Source organism: Mauremys reevesii, linkage group 1 (assembly GCF_016161935.1).
Source record: "Mauremys reevesii isolate NIE-2019 linkage group 1, ASM1616193v1, whole genome shotgun sequence".
NCBI classification, from domain to species: Eukaryota; Metazoa; Chordata; order Testudines; family Geoemydidae; genus Mauremys; species Mauremys reevesii.
In genome coordinates, this window is record NC_052623.1 from 24,555,069 (window position 1) to 24,574,384 (window position 19,316).

General features: G+C 42.8%; 1 long non-coding RNA gene across 1 annotated transcript; it reads left to right on the plus strand.

Moving 5' to 3' along the window:
* Positions 1 to 1,003: 1,003 nt before the first annotated feature.
* LOC120387404 lies at positions 1,004 to 17,567 on the plus strand. Its single transcript, XR_005590151.1, has 4 exons — positions 1,004 to 1,095; positions 4,558 to 4,598; positions 13,457 to 13,584; positions 17,349 to 17,567. It is a non-coding gene; the product is annotated as an uncharacterized LOC120387404 (long non-coding RNA).
* Positions 17,568 to 19,316: the final 1,749 nt, after the last annotated feature.

A 19,316-nucleotide genomic window follows, 5' to 3' on the forward strand; every position in this document is an offset into this window, starting at 1 on the left:
CAGACAAAAAGCCTTGCGCAAGCATGGAAGCAACAACTGATTGTGTATACAGAGCTGATCATGGGGAATAAATATCAGAAAAATCAAAGTAAAGCTTTTTTTATGATCTCATTGGAGAGAAAGAATGAGGAGTAAAACACTTTTGTCAAGAATAATGCTCAAAAAACACAGGAACACCTGATAAAAATGTCTGAGTACTCTGACTTCTAAGAGAATGAGACTGTGAAAATATTATATTTACCAAAAGCCAAAAAGCAGATTAAGGAATAGATACTTGCGTTACAGCATCAACATTGTCTAGAGCTGAGCTAGAACTGATTTGAGGGTTTAATCAGCTGACCCAGAAATTTAAAAAAATAATCAGTTCATTTCAAACCAAAACTGATTTTTTTCCCTTTTTCTCTCCAAAATGAAAAACTGAAAAAAAAATGTCACTTGGGTCAAACGAAACATTTGAAAAATGTCAATTTAAAATTACATTTAGTTTCAAAAATTTTGATTCAAAATGTCATTTCAAATGGTTCATTTAAAAAATGTGCAAATAAAGTATTTTTCATTTGATTTTTCCTATTTTTTTTCAACTAAAACTATTCAATGAATTTGACCAAATTCATGAATAATTTTCGTGCCCCCCCAAAAATGCACAGGATTTACTATTCACTCAAAAAAAAATTCACCTAACTCTGGCATGTAATTTTGGAGATATTAAGGATTCCATAATTAAAGACAAGATAATTTGTGTGACACATGATTCCAGTTTACAAGGTGTGATGGGGCAAGGCCAGATGGCTATAGAAAAGTAATGGGAGATAGATATATCAGCCCCAGGTTAAACAAATCCCTGGTACCAGGATAAGTAAATGGCAGCTGCTCCAGGTCAATTAAGACACCTGGGGCCAATTAAGATCTTTCCAGAAGGCAGTGGAGATTGCTAGGTTGATTGGGACACCTGAAGCCAATCAGGGGCTGGCTGAAACTAGTTAAAAAACCTCCCAGTTAGTCAGGTGGATGTGCAGTCAAGAGCTGTGAGAAGTTGTGCTGTTGGAGAGACTGAGCTGTATACACCATACTAGGTACAAGGAAGGAGGCCCTGAGGTAAGGGTGAAGGGGAGCTTGAGGAAGTGGGGGCTGCTGTGGGGAAGTAGCCCAGGGAATTGTATGTGTCCTGTTCCTAAAAGGTCAGCTACCATAGCTGATACTGTTAGGTCCCTGGGCTGGAGTAGAGGGTGGGCCTGGGCTCCCCGCTTTGCCTCCTGATTAATCACTAAGACTGGGAGACAACTGAGACTGTGCAAGGGAGGATAGCTTCTCCTCACCTCCCTCGCCGGCTTATGATGAAAATGGCTCAGTAGACGGTGACCCTTGTTTCTAGAAAGAGAAGGGTTAAGGGGAGGGTCACAGTGAGCCTCTGAGGCTAGTGATTTCCATCAGGAAATGCAGGATCCACGGAGACAAGGACTCCCTCCATTCGTGCTGCCTTGTAGAGTGTGAGGCTACATTAACAATGTGTTAACCCTTGAGGGCTCAGCCAAGTTCTAGTTCATCATTTAGCATTAGGGCATTCACTGGGAAATATCCCACCCTCTTCCACCCTCTGACTTCACCACCTCAACCAAGCTTCACAATCATCATTGCTGTGTACTGTATTCAATTATTTGTTTATAGCTTATTCTCTGTGTATATATGTGTGTGTATATATTAGTTTTTCTGGTGAAAAAAATTTCCCTGGAACCTAACCCCCTCATTTACATTAATTCTTATGGGGAAATTGGATTCATTTAACATTGTTTTGCTTAAAGTCACATTTTTCAGGAACATAACTACATTAAGCAAGGAGTTACTGTATAAGAGACCCAAAAATCGGGACTGTCCCTATAAAATTGGAACACCTGGTCACCCTAGCCCCACGCAATCTGGGGTGGATGTCCTGCTCATGGTTTTATGTTTATGAATCCTGCTTATGGCATTTTCCCTAATTAATGATGGGTGACTTCCCTCCTTTCAGTAAACATTTATTTCCTACACTCAAAATCTGTGCTTGCAAGAAGGGAAGTGTTCTCTCTTAGAGGCACATGGAGTGGTGTGTAATTTTCCCAGGTTACAGGGTGGGGGCTTGAGCCAGTTCTGTGTTGTATGGTTGAAAAGGAACCCCTAGATATTGAACCGGCCCTGGTTGCTGCCGACTCCACCTGGCAGAAGGGTTACATAAAGTTGTCATGCTACAGCTCTTAGGAGTGAATAACTGTCGTGTTTATATACCCGAATAGTAACTGCTAATGGAGCAAAAAAATATTGTAGAGAACAATCCTGCACTGCCTGGAATGTACTAGGGATGAAAAATCACCTCTGTGCAGAGGGCCAGAACAAAAACTCTGCCCTATTTAAGTGATGCCTAAACTTTGTGCTGCACCTCTGTAGAGATGATTTACCCCTTTGACTTCATGAGTCCTTCAGAATCTTCAGTTTCCTTTATTCTATGAAAAAGAGTAATCTGAAGAAAGGTTAAAAACAGATACGTGAAAAATTAAAGGAAACTAATGAAAATTGATTGACACTGTCAACTGTGAACGAACAACAATTGAAATGTGCATATTTAGCTTCTTTGAACTCAAGGAAACTGATTTGATCTATTTCAAACTTTCACCAACCAAAAAAGTTGTTGTCTTTGGGCTAACAGGCATGAGAAATGCCCGGCCAAAAGGATTTTTTAGCAAGCAAAGAAGGAAATGAATTTTAGAATGGGAAGAGACTCCATTAAAAGGGCTGCCTTTACCACATAAAGGAAAACAAGCTTTATAAAGAGTAAATAAACAGATCAGATCCCAACATCTGATGCACTTTCCTCAGATGACAAGTATTCAGAGTGAGCAACAGAAACTTCAGCTCCTAGACTTTGCATTTGTGCAAAAGAAAAAAAACACAAGCATTCTTACTGTCAAGCCAAAACAAAGAACAGAAAGTGATAAAAGTATTTGCTGATGAAACATGTTCAGCTTAAACCTGAAAACATCACTACTCCATGTTAATTAAATCCTGAAAAGTAATTTTCTTTTAAAGACAATATTAATTAAAGGACACTCAGGAAAGAAAGCACTGCAGAGTTATACCTCAAACAACAGAGGTTGTCACTTCACAGTAGGTTCTCAGATCTCACCTACATTATGAATCCCAACACAGAACACTCTCAAAAACAATCTAGATCAACTGATTTGATTAAAAACACTGCCACATACAGCCCTTTGAACACAAATCTCTATTTTTCACTGCAATATTCATTGAAGTTGTTCAGGAGAGGATACACAAAAGCATAACAAGAGCCAGGCTCTTGGCAAATCAGCCACCAAATGTTTTCAAAAAGCAAGAGGGACACACACACACACACACACACACACACACACACACACACACACACACACACACACACACACCTCAACTTCATCCAGTGAACCATGCCAGACCTGCATAATACCTTTCAAGATGGCGTGTACAGGTTTTTTGAAAGATGTAATGGCAAGGTTGCATTGCCTATTCCAAAACTACACAAGACCACAAGCTCAAAAGTGATGTTAAATTTTCACTCATTTTTTTTAAACCATAGATCGTCTGAAGTCATGATGGCAGGCTCCAGCTTCTTCTTATTATTACTTGTGTGTAGTATGGGAGCACCTAGAGGCCGCAGCAGAGATCAGGGCCGCTGTAACAAGGCAGCTGGGCCCCTAAATGAAATCAGGCCCAGCTCTCCTGTTCCAGTCCAGGTGCACTGCAGTGAAATGAAGAGGGCAGAGCCTGACCCTGGGACTTATAAATCAGAGACATCCCAAAGGCAAGAGAGAGTTCAGAACCCAGAGAGGGGAAAGTGCAGAACCCAGACCAAAGGGAGGGAGCTGAGAGAGGTCAGAGGAAGAGCAGAGCTGGGCTGAGAGCATCAGGGAGGGGATGCCCCTAACGGAGGGAGCGGTGAGAGCTCCCTGGTTGAGCAGTGAAGCCAGATCAGTCCGGTGGAAGCAGAAGGCAGCCAGGCAGTCGGTGGGTCACCTAAAGACTTCCCCAGATGAGGGCACCATGGACAGAGGGGCTTGAAGGCTGGGAGCAGCAAAAGGAGATGCCTGCTGGTTCTCTGAACAGAAGTTGGAGAGCCAGAGAGCTGAAGGCTGGGGAATGATGTGGGGGGATGATGGAGGGGGGAACTTGGTGGTGTCTCTGGGCAAGAGCTGGAACCATACCTGGAAAGGAAACAGTTGCTTGGGTTGTACCTGAAAGCTGGAGCATGGGGAGAGATTCAGAGATTCAGAGTGTTGAGACTTGAAAGACTGAATGTAGTGTACGCATTGCGCTGGGGAAATCTGAATTATGGTCATGAGGCCTTTTGTAACAAATTAACCCCTGAACAGCTTGTATGGAGTTACTGGGGACTCTGGAAGAAAGGGGAAACTGAGGTGGGTGCAGTGGTCATGCCAGCCTGCTGCTGGAAGGTGCCCCAGGTAGTGGAGAATGCAGGCAGGCAGTCTCCTGAGTCCATATCCAGTACATTAACCATTCTTCTTCTTCTCCTCACAGGTGGGCTGTGATCCCTACCATGTCATAGGCTGCCAGATCTGGTAAGTGGTATGATTTCGTTAGAGGTGGCTGCTATTTTGCAAAGTATTTTTTTTGTGTTATCATAATCATAGTTTCACACAGATGCCAACAGGAGTATAAAACCATCATTCTAAAAGTATATTTTTCAAAACTATGCCATTGCTTAAAAAGAACACCGCATACCTGCATTTTCCAGGCCAGATCCATGCTCTAGCAGAGTTCTACAGTGGTGGCTGTAACAGATCAGTGGCCTTCCATGTGTCAGTTGGATGGTGTGTTAGTGTTGGTGAAAAGCTGGAGATGGAAAGAGACGATTAGACCTAGCACAACTCCATAGGCTTACATCTGTGGGGAAGTGTCAGAGGTCTGTCTTATAGAGTTGCTCAAAAGTTTGAAATTCAAGGAGGAATTGTGTGTGTGTGTGTGGGGGGGGGGGAAGCAGCTAAAGTTTTCCTCCCATTATTCAAAAATCCACTCTAAAAAGCACATTAACCTGGCAATAATACCAGGTAGGCAGTAGTGAGTGGAGATTGTTTTTACTAAACTTGTTACTTCATCCTCCCATCTATCCCCACCCAATCTGTCTGTTTTGTCCACCTGTTGCATCGTCCCTCAGCTGCAAATTGTGAGCTCTCTGGAGCAGAGAATATGTCTGCACTGAAAAAAAAACCATATGTTGGCAGCAAATCTCAGAGCCCAGGTCATCTGACTTGGACTCACAGGGCTCATATTGTGGGGCTAAAAATAGCAGTGCAGATATTCCCACTCAGGTGGAAGCTCAGGCTCTGAAACTCCATGAGCAGGGAGGGTCTCAGTCGGGTATAAAGCCCAAGTAGGAATGTCTTTTTAGCCCCTAATGTGAGCCTGAATCAGCTGACCCGAGCTCTGAGACTCACTGCCACTGGGATTTTTTTTTGCAGTGTAGACAAACTTTCCTATGTGTCTGTCCAGGAGGCACTGTACAGGAGTTCCTAGGCACTCCTCTAAATCTACTACTAAGAAAATAATCTGTCAAGCTTGTGTTGAGTTAAATGTTTCACAAAGTTCTACTGAATTCAAAGAGGCAATGCTAGTTTACACTAGCTGAGGGATTAGCCTAATGCAGAGTGCCATGGAGTCTACAACTGATAACAAGCCTTCAGCTCAAATTGTTTATTGTGCTCATCAATTGGTAATTCTGGCTCTGACCTGGTAACTTAATTTAAACATGGCTGTGACAAATATCCCCTGGTGTCCAAAGGAAATGTAAGGCCCTCCACCCTTATTTTAGCTGCAACATAATCTCACCATTTGGATGGAGTGCACTGTTTATTGGACTGGAGTATCTTTCACTCAATGGAGAAGAGTCATCAGTAGAGCTGGGGGGAAAAATTGGTGAACAGAGAATTTGCTGAAAAATGCTTTGGGGGAGCCACCAAAACCATTCTTAAATTCACGTCAAATAGTTTCAGCTGAACAAAACCCGAAAGAAATCTGAAAACAAAAATTTGGGAAATGTTGAAACCATTTGTTTTGAAAATTTTATTTCAAACTAACATTTCATTGTCATTTCAAATTGAGACTTGAAATATTTGACCTGAACAATTTTTGTTCAGTTTTTTCTTTTGTCATGAAAGAGAAAACATTCCATTTTGGTTCAAAATGAATTGAATTTTTCTTTATTATTATTATTATTATTTTTTTTAGTTAAGTCACCGAACCAAAAAAACTCAATACTTGGCTCAGGTCTGGTCTTCAGAAAGGAGGATATAATTAAAAAATGAATACACGTTGAAGCAAAAACATATATACTCATATCCAGACAGCTGTGATAGAAATCTTCTTATTCATCCTCTTGCACTTATCCTGCCTTTGCAAATTTTCTTGCTCCTAGCTAACACATCTTCCCCTTATAATATTTACCCCTTTCTTGATGCACATCATAAATGTAAAATTCGGGAGAGGATTTCAGTGCTTTATTTATGTGTCTTTACAAATCATCCATAACAGTGAAAATGACTCCCAAGCAGGACAGAGCAAGGCCTATGCAACACTTTAGTACCACACAGCCTTGTATTGGGCCCCCTTCTGTGCAGAGAAAGGAGGACTGTCCAGTGGTTAGGGGGTTAACCTGGGATTCATTAGAGAAAAGTGTTCCATTCCTTTTGTGACCTTGGGCAAATCACTTAGTCTCTCTGTGCCTCAGTTCCCCATCTGAAAAATGGGGATAACATTATACATTATAACAGGATGAAAAAAATGAAAGCTTATGAGGCTCTGAGATTTAACAGAGGCCATAGACTGGAGGCCATAGAAGCGTTCTTGCTAGATAGGGAGTGAATTTTACCCAAAAGCCCATGCACAGATTTCCATTGACTTCAATGGTTCTACGCTTTGTGGATGTCTAGGGAGATTGTCCCCATAGAACAGGACTGGTGTTTGTCTACCTGCAAAAGTATCCTCTGTGTGCATGCATTATGTAAACTGAGCTATTCAAGTGACACACGCCACACAGCAGCTGATTTGAAGACAATGCTTGGCCATTTCATGCTACTTCTTTAACAATGAATAGGCTTTTGTCTAATATGTGGACCAAATACCAGCAATGTGTGTTTGAATGACCCTTTGTAAACAAAGGTTGCAGATGCTCCTCTACCCACCCGCATGTTCAAGAACTGATTGTAATGGAAGAGCAGCCAAACCCAAGTCTGGATCCTGCTCCCATTGGAGTCAATGGCAAAACTATCACTGATGACTATAGTGAGAGCTGGATCAGGCCCTCAGTTTTGTTTGAAAACAATGGTCACAGCGTGTTTTAGACTGGGCAGTGCTACTATCGACATGAAGGTCATTTTAACCGTCATATGGTACATGCTCAAAAAGAGAGCTTGTAAAGGAACAACTAACAGACCTTTAACTATAGCATAGTAGTTGGGTGCCACTCTAATATCTTTCTGAGGGGATACTGAATTTAATTTATACATAGGTAGCAGGTAAATTGATCGCAAATGCCTCCCACAGCTCCTTATTGCACCACTTGGTTTTTTAATTTTTGCACTTTAATGTTGCCAGTGTTTCTTGCTCTAATCTCATTCTTGCCTCTGCAAGAACTCCAGCCTTCTGTGCGCCCTGATTTGCATCTTGAAATTCCAGTAATCTCCCTTTCTACTTCCTTCTGTGAGTACCCATAAAACCTCCATCTGTGTTAAAAAATTAATACTAATGGGCAAATTGAGTATCAAAAAAGTTCCTAGTCCAGCTTCAAATAAATCTTGGGGATTTCATTAAAATCTTTTTAATGGCCACTGTCAAAGGGGACCCTGTAATTCTCGGAGAAAATGAGCTGCTGTATTTCTTCCAAATAAGTATTTGATTTTGTTTGAATGGAAAAGAGCCCTGAGCTAAAACAATAGACAAACTAATTGTCTAAAACCAAATTAGTTAAAACTCATCAGATCAGCTTATTTATGGAATATGCAATACATGTGGCATGTTTTACCTCAGAACAAGAAATCCAACTTTGTAGTTTGTTTTACTGATCATCCTACCACAAGAGGCTCATACATTAACTGGTTCAGTCATTGCTTTAACAGCTTTATCTCAGAGGAAAAAAAGGATTATATTAGTCTAGGGACTTTTATGGCTTGTTTTTTTTTTTTTGATTATAAGCAATATGGATTATAAGCAATACTAACTGAAGTGTGATTACTATAATCACACATTACAAATACAGTAGCTGGGCCAGCATAAAATGTAATCTGGAAAACTCTCATGATTTATTCATCACTTTCCCCATGATCTGTGCATCTGATCTAGAGATAAATTCAAATTGCCTTCTCTCCATTTCAAAGTAGGAAATATTTTTAATAGATTCCGGTAGTGAAGTGAATTAATAATGTGCCAGACTGCAGGTCAGGTAACAAATACACAACCAGAGTTTGTTCAGAAGTTCTTGGGCTAACTTCAGCATACAAATGTAGTCATTTTCTCATCTTTAATGGGCAAGCTCTATCTAAGTCAGCAGTTGGAAACACTAGGTCTGATTCTCCACTCCCTCATATCAGTTTTATGCCAGTGCAACAGCTCTGACTTCAGTGGAGTTACTGGAGAGTTACACCTGAGTAAATGAAAGGACAATCAGGCCCTCTCTTTTTATTTAATAAGACCCTGACTGAGGAAACCACTTAAGCATGTGCTTAACGTTAAGCACATCTTTAAGTCCTATTATGCACGTACTTAAGTGGACTGGGATCTAAATCAGGAAACTAGTGAAGATGTGTAAAGCATAGGTTTACTGGGTTTTCTTCCCAGTTATGCCTCTGACTTACCATTGTACCTTGGAAAGTCACTGACTTTCTTCAATCCCTCAGTTTATCTACCTGTAAAAGGCTAGTTTCTTACTATGTTAGTACAGCACTTAGTACAGTGGGGTCCCAATCTAGTCTGAGGCCTCCAGGCTCTACAGCATTGCTAATAATAATAAAATATAAAGTGGCCATGATACTAACCACCACCAAGGGAACTGTGAGGTGTACTTAATTTAGGTTAACTGAACTATCAGACTGTGAACTGTCAGACAGACAATGCTATGGGAAGTGAGCATGTCTTTTGGTTGAGACATGTCAAATGCCAGTTTGACTTGGGCCCCTGAAACAGCAGACCCTATTAAAACTAAGGGATACTCCTTTATCACAAGTGGCAGAAATATATGGATGTTAAAATATTATGATCATGAAGTCTGATGTCCTGCATAACACAGGCTAGAGAACTGCACCATGTGGTTCCTGTTCAGGGTTCAGTCTTACAAAGAGAACCACGGTAATGTTATCTTCAGGCTTTGCTGCCACATAAGCTCTCTCATCATGCACTTCTTGAAAGTAGAGTTCTCTAAGTTCCTGTTCAAAAATCACGGCATAGTGCCCCCTACTGGGAAGCAATTTGCCATAACATTTCCAGCCTTGAGCCCATAACTTCTTGTTGAGCTGCAGCATAAATTTTAGAAAGATATGCAATATCCTTTTAAGGACTCCAAGTGATGCTATATCCTTAGGTAAATTGAGACAATGGTTAATTACCTTCACTGTAAAAAAAAAAATGTGCTGCCTATCTTCAGCTTCCAGCCATTGCAACTGGTGATGCTTCTTTCTGCTAGAAGCTACACAGCTTCTATTAGGAATCTTCTCCCCATGCAGGTACTTATAGACCATGATCGTGTCACCATCTCTTTCTAAGCTATATAGATTGAGCTTCTTTAGACTTTCATTATAAGGCATGTTTTCCAAACCTCCTTCTACTGTAGCTCTTTTCTGAACCCTTCCCAATACTCTCCTCTCTTCCTTCTGGGTTCTATGCTAGATGCAATAGATGCATGGTTTAGGTGATGACTGTTATGGATGGAAAGCTGAGTAATTCCTATATTGTGGATTTATGCCACTGAAAAGGTGGAAGTTGCCATACCAACTCTAAGAGGCTAATTAATTAAGATGAGCTATTATGAGCAGGGAAAAAAGAACTTTTGTAGTGATAATCAAGATGGCTCGTTTCAAACAGTTGACAAGAAGGTGTGAGGATACTTAACATGGGGAAATAGATTCAATATATTACCAAGAGTGTTCATCTACTGTATCATGCTGTGTTGTGTCACTAGAAAAAGTCAGATCACTGTAGGTAACAATGAAATGCTAGTGGTTAAAGTTATTGGAGCCCCTGTCCAGCCAGGAACTTAAGTGCGTGCCTAACTAAGTTTAAACACAAGAGTAATCCCAATGACTCATATACTTAAAGTTAGGCTTGTGCTTAAATATCTCGCTGACCTGGGTGCTAGGAAATGGGATAGTGAATGGTAATTATGGAAACCTATGTTATAAAACCAGGATTCCCCACCCCCTATGCTTTTTTATTACTTTATCCCATTGACACTTCAGTTCTTTATTACCACCAAGAAACTATTTATGGGCCCAATCCAATGCCCATTGAAGATGGAGTCTTGCCATTGGGAACAGAGTTGGGCTTAGGCCCTGTATGAACTAGGACATTAATAAAGTCATTATCTTCTCGTGATAACTTCCACATTCACTGCAACCTCACAGCTGACCACTTTCAAATATTTTTGGGTGTCATTTTCCCAGATCAGTGTTTGCAGCCAGTAGGTCTAGAAACATGCATATCATACAAACGGCGTGACAATCTGTTATTGTTTATCAGACCATCGGCATGAATTGCTAAAGTAATTCAGCATAGTTTGATTGAAAATCTGACAAGTCTCCAAAGCTAGTCCAAAGGGACATCTGGCAGGCTGGTGTTTGAGTATCTGGGCTGGTTTTATTTACTTTTGCAGGAAAAGAAACATTCAAACACATCTTTGCTAAAACACAGCAGGGAATTTCCCCTTCCAGGGGCAATTTTCTTTGCTTAGTGTTAACTGTCAAAGTGGCTTTTAGACAGGGCCACCCAAAGGGGGCGGGCAAGTGGGGCAATTTGCCCCAGGCCCCGAGCCCCGCAGGGGCCCCGCAAGCCGCTCTGGGTCTTCGGCGGCAGGTCCTCCAGTGCAGCGGAAGACTCGGAGCGAGTGAAGGACCTGTCGCTGAAGTGCTGCCGAAGCCTCGGAGCACCGCCTGGTGAGTACAAGCACCACAAGCGGCGGGGGAAAAAAAAAAGCCACGATCGGTGGCACTTAGGCTTCTCTACCGCCACCCTTCATTCTTCAGCAGCAATTCGGCGGTGAGTCCTTCCCTCCGAGAGGGACCCGCTGCTGAATTGCCACCAAAGACCCGGCCCTGCCCCAGGCCCACTGAATCCTCTGGGCAGCCCTGCCTTTAGAGGGTCGCATGAAGGGCCCAATTGTGAATTGCCTTACACTTGTATAGCAGCATGGGGCAGAAGAGCAGACTCCACAGGATTCTTATGTATGTGGACAGGGATCGGGCAAATACATCTGCACCATCACCACCCCAAAAGCAAGGAAACCAGGAACCGGATTTTGAGACTCAGAATTACATGGTCCATTTCCTGGTCTGCTCCTGCAGCAGTGTACCTACATGTTGCCCCTTGCTCAGGGCTTGCGGCAAAGTCACAAGTGAATTGTTAAGGAGCTGTATTGAAAGGGTATATGATGGCTGCCTTCTTGGCCCAATGCACTAGGAACTACAGCTGGGCAGGGCTGGATTAACTTTTTGTGGGCCTGGCACCAAACATATTTGTGGGCCCCCCTGGGGAATGATTGTAAAAGGGGCCGGGGGTAAAAGCATAGTGGGGCAGGAGTTAGGGTTGGTCTCTGGAGCAAGGGAGGGGTCAGGGGTAAACTGCAAGCACAGCAGGGCTGGGGAGGGGGTAAACAGTATCCCCCCCACCCTGGCCCACATAGAGCGGGTACCTACCTGGTTCTAGCCCATTCTCTTTGTCTCTCTCTGCACTGAGCTGCCCCTCCTCCCGCAGCAGCAGGACAGGTTCTCTTCCAGCCCTCAGGGGTGCATGTTGGGAGTGGGAGGAGCGGAGGCTAATGTGGTTACTCCTATAACCGGACATTTAGTTTCCAGTCAGCACTGCTAACCGAACACTCAGGTCCCCTTTTCTGCTGGAGTTTCCAGTCTAAAACTGGATACCTGGCAACAGGGCTGCCAGAAAAGCCTGAGTGGGGGGAGAGGGGGAAACAATCATTTTTAAAAGTAAGAGGGCTAAGCCTTAAGGGGTGGGGCAAGTGGTGGGTGGGCTAGGGAGTGGAGAGGAGTTAGTGGGCAGGTCCACGTCTGCTGTACTGCCCAGGTAGGTTGGAGACTGTGGGGATCAGCTGACACAATATCCAGGGCCAGAGCAAGGATATTTTGCACTGTAGGTGAAACTTCCACATTGCGCGCCCCCCCCCAGAGCATTGCTTATTATAAATTTTCTAAAATGAATACAGTGGAGTCACATCTTATGCGGGGATTAAGTTCTGAGGTCAGCATGTAAGAGGAAAATCGCATATAGTGAAAATTACCATAAAGTACAGTACACACTAGAACAGGAGTCCTCAACCTACGGCATGGGTGCCAAAGGTGGCACGCGAGCTGATTTTTGATGGCAGGCTACAGGTCCTGGCCACCGCTCAGCCAGCCGGGGTCCTGGCCGCCAGATCCACTTAGCCTCCTGGAAGCCTGGGTGAATGGAACCACAGACCGGCAGCAGGCTGAGCCGCACCGGCAGCTGGGACCTCAGCCCGCTGCCAGCCGGGGTCCGAGCGCCAGCTCTGCTCAGCCTCCTGCAGGTCTGGGTGAACGGAACCCCAGGCCGGCGTACGGAGCCCTGGGTGAACGGAACATAAATCATCAATAAATAAATAAATCATCAATTTCAAATTTAATATTAAATAGGTTTATTTTTAAAAATACCTGTATTTAATTTAATTAAAAACAATCTGATTTTTAAATAATTAATTTGTAACCATCCTGCTGCTAATTAAGGTACTTATCTGGGAGGTAGTAGATCCTTCCTTTGAATAAGGCTATAGAGGCATCTGAGTTCAAGTCCCTGGCCACATAAAAAAAAAAATCAATTATTTGCCCAGGGACCTGCAGATCTGAAAGCATGAGGTGCTACAGTTTGAGCTAAAGAGACAGCCTCTGTAGTTGGGGGGCTGTAGCAACTCATTTCCTCTGCAGATCTCAACACAGTGGAGGACCTCTAACACACTCACCAGTGGATTATAAATGCATGGGAAGGTAAGTGCAAGACACACCTGTTTATTCATAGATTGCAGAGTCATAAGAGATCATTGTGAACATCTAGTCTGACCTACTGCATAACATAAGCCATAGAACTTCCCCAAAATAATTCCTGTTGGACCTTGTCTTCTCTAATAAACATAAATATGAATGTATGTGTAAGAATAAAAATGTAAAAAATTTACATGCTTTTTCCTTAGGGAGAGGAAGAAGAGAGAAGGAAAGAAACACGTGTGACAGATGGTATTCATACTGATGAATTCACCACCAGAACAGCCTCCAATACCACAGTGATAGGAGCAGTAGAAGAACTGAACAGAATAAAATGGTAGGGAAAGTAGGTAGTCAGTGATAGAGTGGGTTGGAGGGACTATACTGAAGGTAAAAAAAAAAAGGGGCAGAAAAAATTTAATTATTAATCCTACAGTCATTGAGAGGTCCCAACCAAGATTGCACTCCCATGACATGAGGCACTCTGCAAACATATGGTGAGAGAGCCCCAATCAGATCAATTTACAATCTAAATCGATAGACAAAGGGTAGGAAAAGAAAGAGAGACTTGCCTAAGGTCACACAACAGGTCAGTGGCAGAGCCAGCAATAGCATCCAGCTCTCCTGGCTCACAAGCCTGTCCTCAGTCCACTGGGCCAGACCAGGGCCACCCAGAGGATTCAGGGGGCCAGGGGCAAAGCGGGGGAGCTGCGGCACTTGTACTCAACCAGCGGCAGTCCGGGTCTTTGGTGACCTTTCGGCGGTGGGGGGCCCTTCAGTCGCGTCGTGTCTTCCGCAGCACTGAAGAGCCCCCCGCCGCCGAAATGCCGCCGAAGACCCGGACTGCCGCCGGGCCAATGCTTGCGGGGCCCCTGCGGGGTCCAGGGCTCCACGTCCTCAAAAGATTTTTCTTCAGCTAATGAGCACACTCACAGGTTAATTGTTTGACATAAGTGGAGGAAATTTAGAACTCAACTAATGTTATCAGAGGATTTAAGAAAAAAAACAAACAGGAATCTTAGGTGATATTTTTATATTAGAATTAAGGTGAAGTATAGGAACATGTAACTACAGTCGTCTCCATCCTAATCTCGTCTCTTTGTATAATACAAAGGTGTTATTGTAACCCATACAGCTGAATCATGAGCCCTGCGAAAAGTGCAGAGCACAGTAGCACTGGACTAAGGACTTTACACAAAGGTTACAGATTACTTCCATCTTCACAAGCCTCCACCCACTTTACCCATGGGCCTGGTTGCAGGGAACAAACTTGGAATCCAAACCAGCTTTAATAAAAGGATCTGCTACTTATCTTTTTATAGAAGTCTATAGATGAGCCATTTGGGCTGTGAGATTTATCAGAAGGCGGTAAATGAACGGCATTAAGTATTTACAGGTTTATCTAACTGGCTCTATATATGAGCGTCTAGTTTAAGTATTTTCCTAAAACTTTTTCCCCAATTTTAGTTGCTGAGATCACAAAGGATTTGGGAGCAAGTTTCAATCCTAATAGCAACATCTTTGGTATTAGTTTCTCCTAGTTCCAATTTAATTTCATATAAATCCTTGAGATCTGGTCCGTTTAAGAATCTTATCTAAAGAAGATAGATATATCAGTACTGAATCTTTAACTAGAATGCAATTAAAAAAAACATTAACAGTCAGGAAAATCAAGTGACCTCTACCATTTTGAGGGCATCCCATCTTCCTCAGTTTGAAGAATCATTAGGTTTATTAAAATGAGTTCTCCAACCTTTTGACATGAAGAATATCCTTAATTAAGATAGGGATATAGTGCCCTTTCTCAGTGAATGCAGACAATATGATAAAAATGCATATGATCTGACCATGTATAATGAGCAAAACGACTACTAGAAAAAACAACAATGGCTTTGAAACTAGAAAATAATTCTCGCATAGATAGAATGCAATTGATTCACCATTGCCTCAACGGAGTTACATCAGCATAAAACTAGAGTAAGGCAATGGTGATTCAGGGCCTATGAAGTACAGAATAAACGGTGTAGGGTAAAATTTTAGCACAATCTGCAGTGCTTGTCAGGCGGGTCTTCCGTGACTCAGCCCTCCGGCTGAGTCACACTCTGTCCATGTGTGAAACAAACAACCCCCTTCCGGGTTACACAATCCAAAATGTCCTGCAGCCCTTCCTGGGCTCAGACTGTGAACAGTCCCAACAGGGCCTGCAACGGTACCCTCAGTTGGTGTGTCTTTTTCTGCAGCCTTCCCTAGGCTCAGCCTTTAACCAGTCCAACAGGGCACATCACTGTACCCTTGCTTGGTCCAGCTAAATTGCAAGGCTCCTATTCTGGGGTTGAACACGTCCCAAGGGCTTCTTCCCTGGGGACTCCTTGTCTCTACTTGAGTCCTCAGTGACCCCCAGCCTTCCTGCTGAGCCACCCCTCTTGGACTCAGTTTGCTGACCACATCCCCCCACTGAGTCACTCCCAGTAACTACCTGCTTAGCCCCTTGCAGCTCCTGCAGCCAGCCCTGCTAGCAGCTGCTCTGTCCAGCCTTTCAGGTCCTGCAGCTAGCCAGGAGCACCTCTTGCTCCCCAAGTCCCTGCAAGCAGACTGAACTTGCTCTGGCCCTGCAGGTCCCTTTATAGGAGCCTGCTAGGCCTTGATTGGCTGCTTCTGCAGCCCCTCTTATTAGCTATGTCCCACGCAGCTTTTCTGGGCAGCCTGGAGGACCTCTCTATTGATCTTTTCTGGGGCATGTTAAGGCAGGGCCATGAGGCCTCCAGCAGGGGACCTCCAGACCTAGTCCACCCCGTCACAATATCCCATGCTGGTCAAGAAACCAAGATGTTAATGCGGGTACTGCTAACCAATGCCAATTGGCAGCCTCACAAAAGTTGGGAAAATAAAAGCTCTGGGAAGGTGGGGGGGGGGAGGTAGCTGGCAGAGGAGGCATAAGGCTGGAGAAGGAAATCCTACCAGAAAAATGCTGAAAAAGCACCCAAACACAGCACCTGAGAAGGGATGACTGGACCAACAGGCTGAAAGGCCTACAGAAACCAGGAGAGATAGGAAGAAGCTCAGGACATGACTGTAGTTGTTAAGCCTTGACTCCCCACACCTATCTTAAGGACTCTGAGCTCGAACCCTGTGGAGTGGGTGGGCCTGTGTTCTCCTACCAACCCCTTGAGAGACTTAAGAATAGAGGGGAGGGTTTTCTGGCCCCTGGGGCACCAGGAACTCACTAACTGAAGTGCAATGCTCCGTTTGGCCAAAGAGGATGCTGTTGCACTGAATCACTGGCCCACATTGTCCAAAAGAATAATCCTCAGGCATATGCTGCCTCTTCTTTAAACATTTGTCCCAGTTCTTCACCTGCATGTTAGCAGTATATACCTCTGGAAATTATTGGCAGAGAGAATCAGGCAGAACAGAGTTGACTGGGGGTCCCATTCGGCTTCTAATGGGAGCTGCACCATAACAGATACTAAGTATTTCTTCACGAACTAACTGCTTGTACACTCAGATAAACAGAACGTACAATCTCCTCTGTAATGACACCTTCTGTACACGCCCAGTAATGTTACAAAAGAGGAAGGAGAACAGCAACAAGCAGAGTGCTAAAACATTGTGATTCGTACCGATTAAAATAGGCCTTTGACTTAGCAATAAAAAAGGCAAACACAGTAGAAGTTAAGCATACATACCGTCTGGAAGACAGGGAGCTGCAGCAAGCAGCACCTATTTTATGGCTACAGTTGTTTGACTCTGCTAAAGCTAAAAGGACAGACCCAAAATGGTATGCTGGGGGAAAAAAGTTCTCATAAGAAAGCAGCACTTCTCTGGGAATAACTGGTGGACATAGCTGCGGTCCTTCATTATTGACACATGTAAGAAACAATTAAACTCCTTTATGGAGACAGATAGCTGAAACAATAGCAGCCTCCACCCAAAATACAGGTATGTATCACCACTCAAAACAAAGGTACGTGCAAGGCACATGTGGAGGGAGAAGATTCACTGTGTATTTTTTGGTAGAGGGGTGTGTGTGTCTGTGGGAAAAAAGGATAAACAGTAGACCTGCTCAGAGAGAATTATTATTTATTATTTGTATTACTGTAGGAGCCCAGTCAAGGACCAAGACTCTGTTGTAAGCAGCACAAAGCTAGAACAAACTCTGGGAGGAAGGTCCTGAGAAAGAAACAGAGATTTTGGGGCTGAGTGCTGGCTGAAAGAGGTTTGGGACTGTGAGCAAAGAAACAGCTTCCCGTTCTATGATTCCTGCTGTGTTCCATGAAAAAAGGATTTTGTACATTTTTTGAAAATAAAAGGATTGCATCAAAGAAATACCTGATTCCAACATCAATTTCTCCTCCTAACCAAAACAACCACCGGGAAACCAAATTTTGGCTAACCGCCTAGGTTTTTGTTGAATGCTGTCCCCTATAGAGGTTTGGAATTTTACGTGTTTTCTTACAAAATACAGAGCTTTCAATTCTACTTCTGATTGATGCGAGTCAGCTTTAAAACAAACACTTGCATCTGAAGAAGTGGGTATTCACCCACGAAAGCTCATGCTGCAAAACGTCTGTTAGTCTATAAGGTGCCACAGGATTCTTTGTTGCTTTTACAGATCCAGACTAACACGGCTACCCCTCTGATAGCTTTAAAACAGTTGTACAACAAAGCAAGGCTATAAAGTAGCATCTTAATTTAAAGGTTTTGCAATGAGGGTTAACTGATAATGAAAATGAAAAGAGATGCTGTAAGCGATTAAGAGCTGAGAGCATTTGGGAAGGAAGCAAATTAAGATTCTCGAATTAACAGACATAATATTTAGAGTTTAAAATATGATTTCTCCCTTCTCACTCCCTGACTAAAGAGAAAGACAGGACACGACAGCCTACTTTACTTTTCACAAATATTTTTGCACTGGGTTCTCCTGAGCTATGGATGTTGCTGAACTGGTTTATGTTGTTGATTTCTCAGGTCTTGTCCAAAGTAAGACTAGTCCATTCCACATGTGTACTCAAATACCTTTCAGATGAATAGGAGTGAAAGTTCATTTGTATCCATTACAGAGGCTTTGTTCATCCCCTACAGTTAATTGAAAGTCAGCATTTCAATGATTAATCCCTATTGTCCAGTTTTATAATTCAACCATATATTTGAACTAGTTGAAAATTCAACAAAATAATTAGTTGTTAGTTTTGAATTGTGGATGCAAATCATCCAAAAGTTAGTCTTGAGAAGGCATGTAAAAGAGGAATGAACAGTGGGTTTGCAGATCCATCCAGGGAGGTCACTTTGTAGTGAGTGGAACTGAAGAAAAAGGATCAGCTTTTAGGAGGGATCTAGTTTCTTGTGGCGCCAGGGGCTCAGGAGTGCAAGCTGGGACCAGGCTGTTAGCAGACAAACAAAGGCCTCAAAACAAGTAACTCTGGCCTCTCAGCATGCTCAGTAAAGATCTTTTCCCCACAAGTCTGCCTGCCTGCTCCATCACCTATAATTAACAAATCATATACCATGCATTACCAATGATTTTTTTTATTATTATTTGAAGCTTAGCAAAACATTTCTGGATTTTAGTATTACAGGCCTTTAACTCATAATGCCATGAGCACTTTGGCTTTTACATATTTACAAGTAGAGAAAAAAGGAACATGAAATCTGTGAAAGATTCTGAAAGATAAAGACATTATAAGCACATATAGTCAGTCAAACAGCTGTTGAAATCATGTTACAATCATGCAAAACAGTCTCAACTAAATCTCTATCACTGGATAAATGCATAATATGCCATTGTTATAGCACTGCCACAAGTTTCCACCCTCCCCTTATTCAAGTCTCCTCAACCCACATTTTTTCCATGTTGCTATCAAAAAGCAAGTCAATTTACCATTAAAAATGACTTTGATGGAACCATTAAGATATGCACATACCCTAACCGAGTAACTATGTAAACTTGTGACTGTAAATCTCCTTTGTCTTCAACTCACTCCCCTTATTGAATATTTTTGTCAGTTGTTGTGTTCCATTCCTGCTTAACTTTATGAACATGGGTATTCTAAATCAGTGGTTCTCAAACTT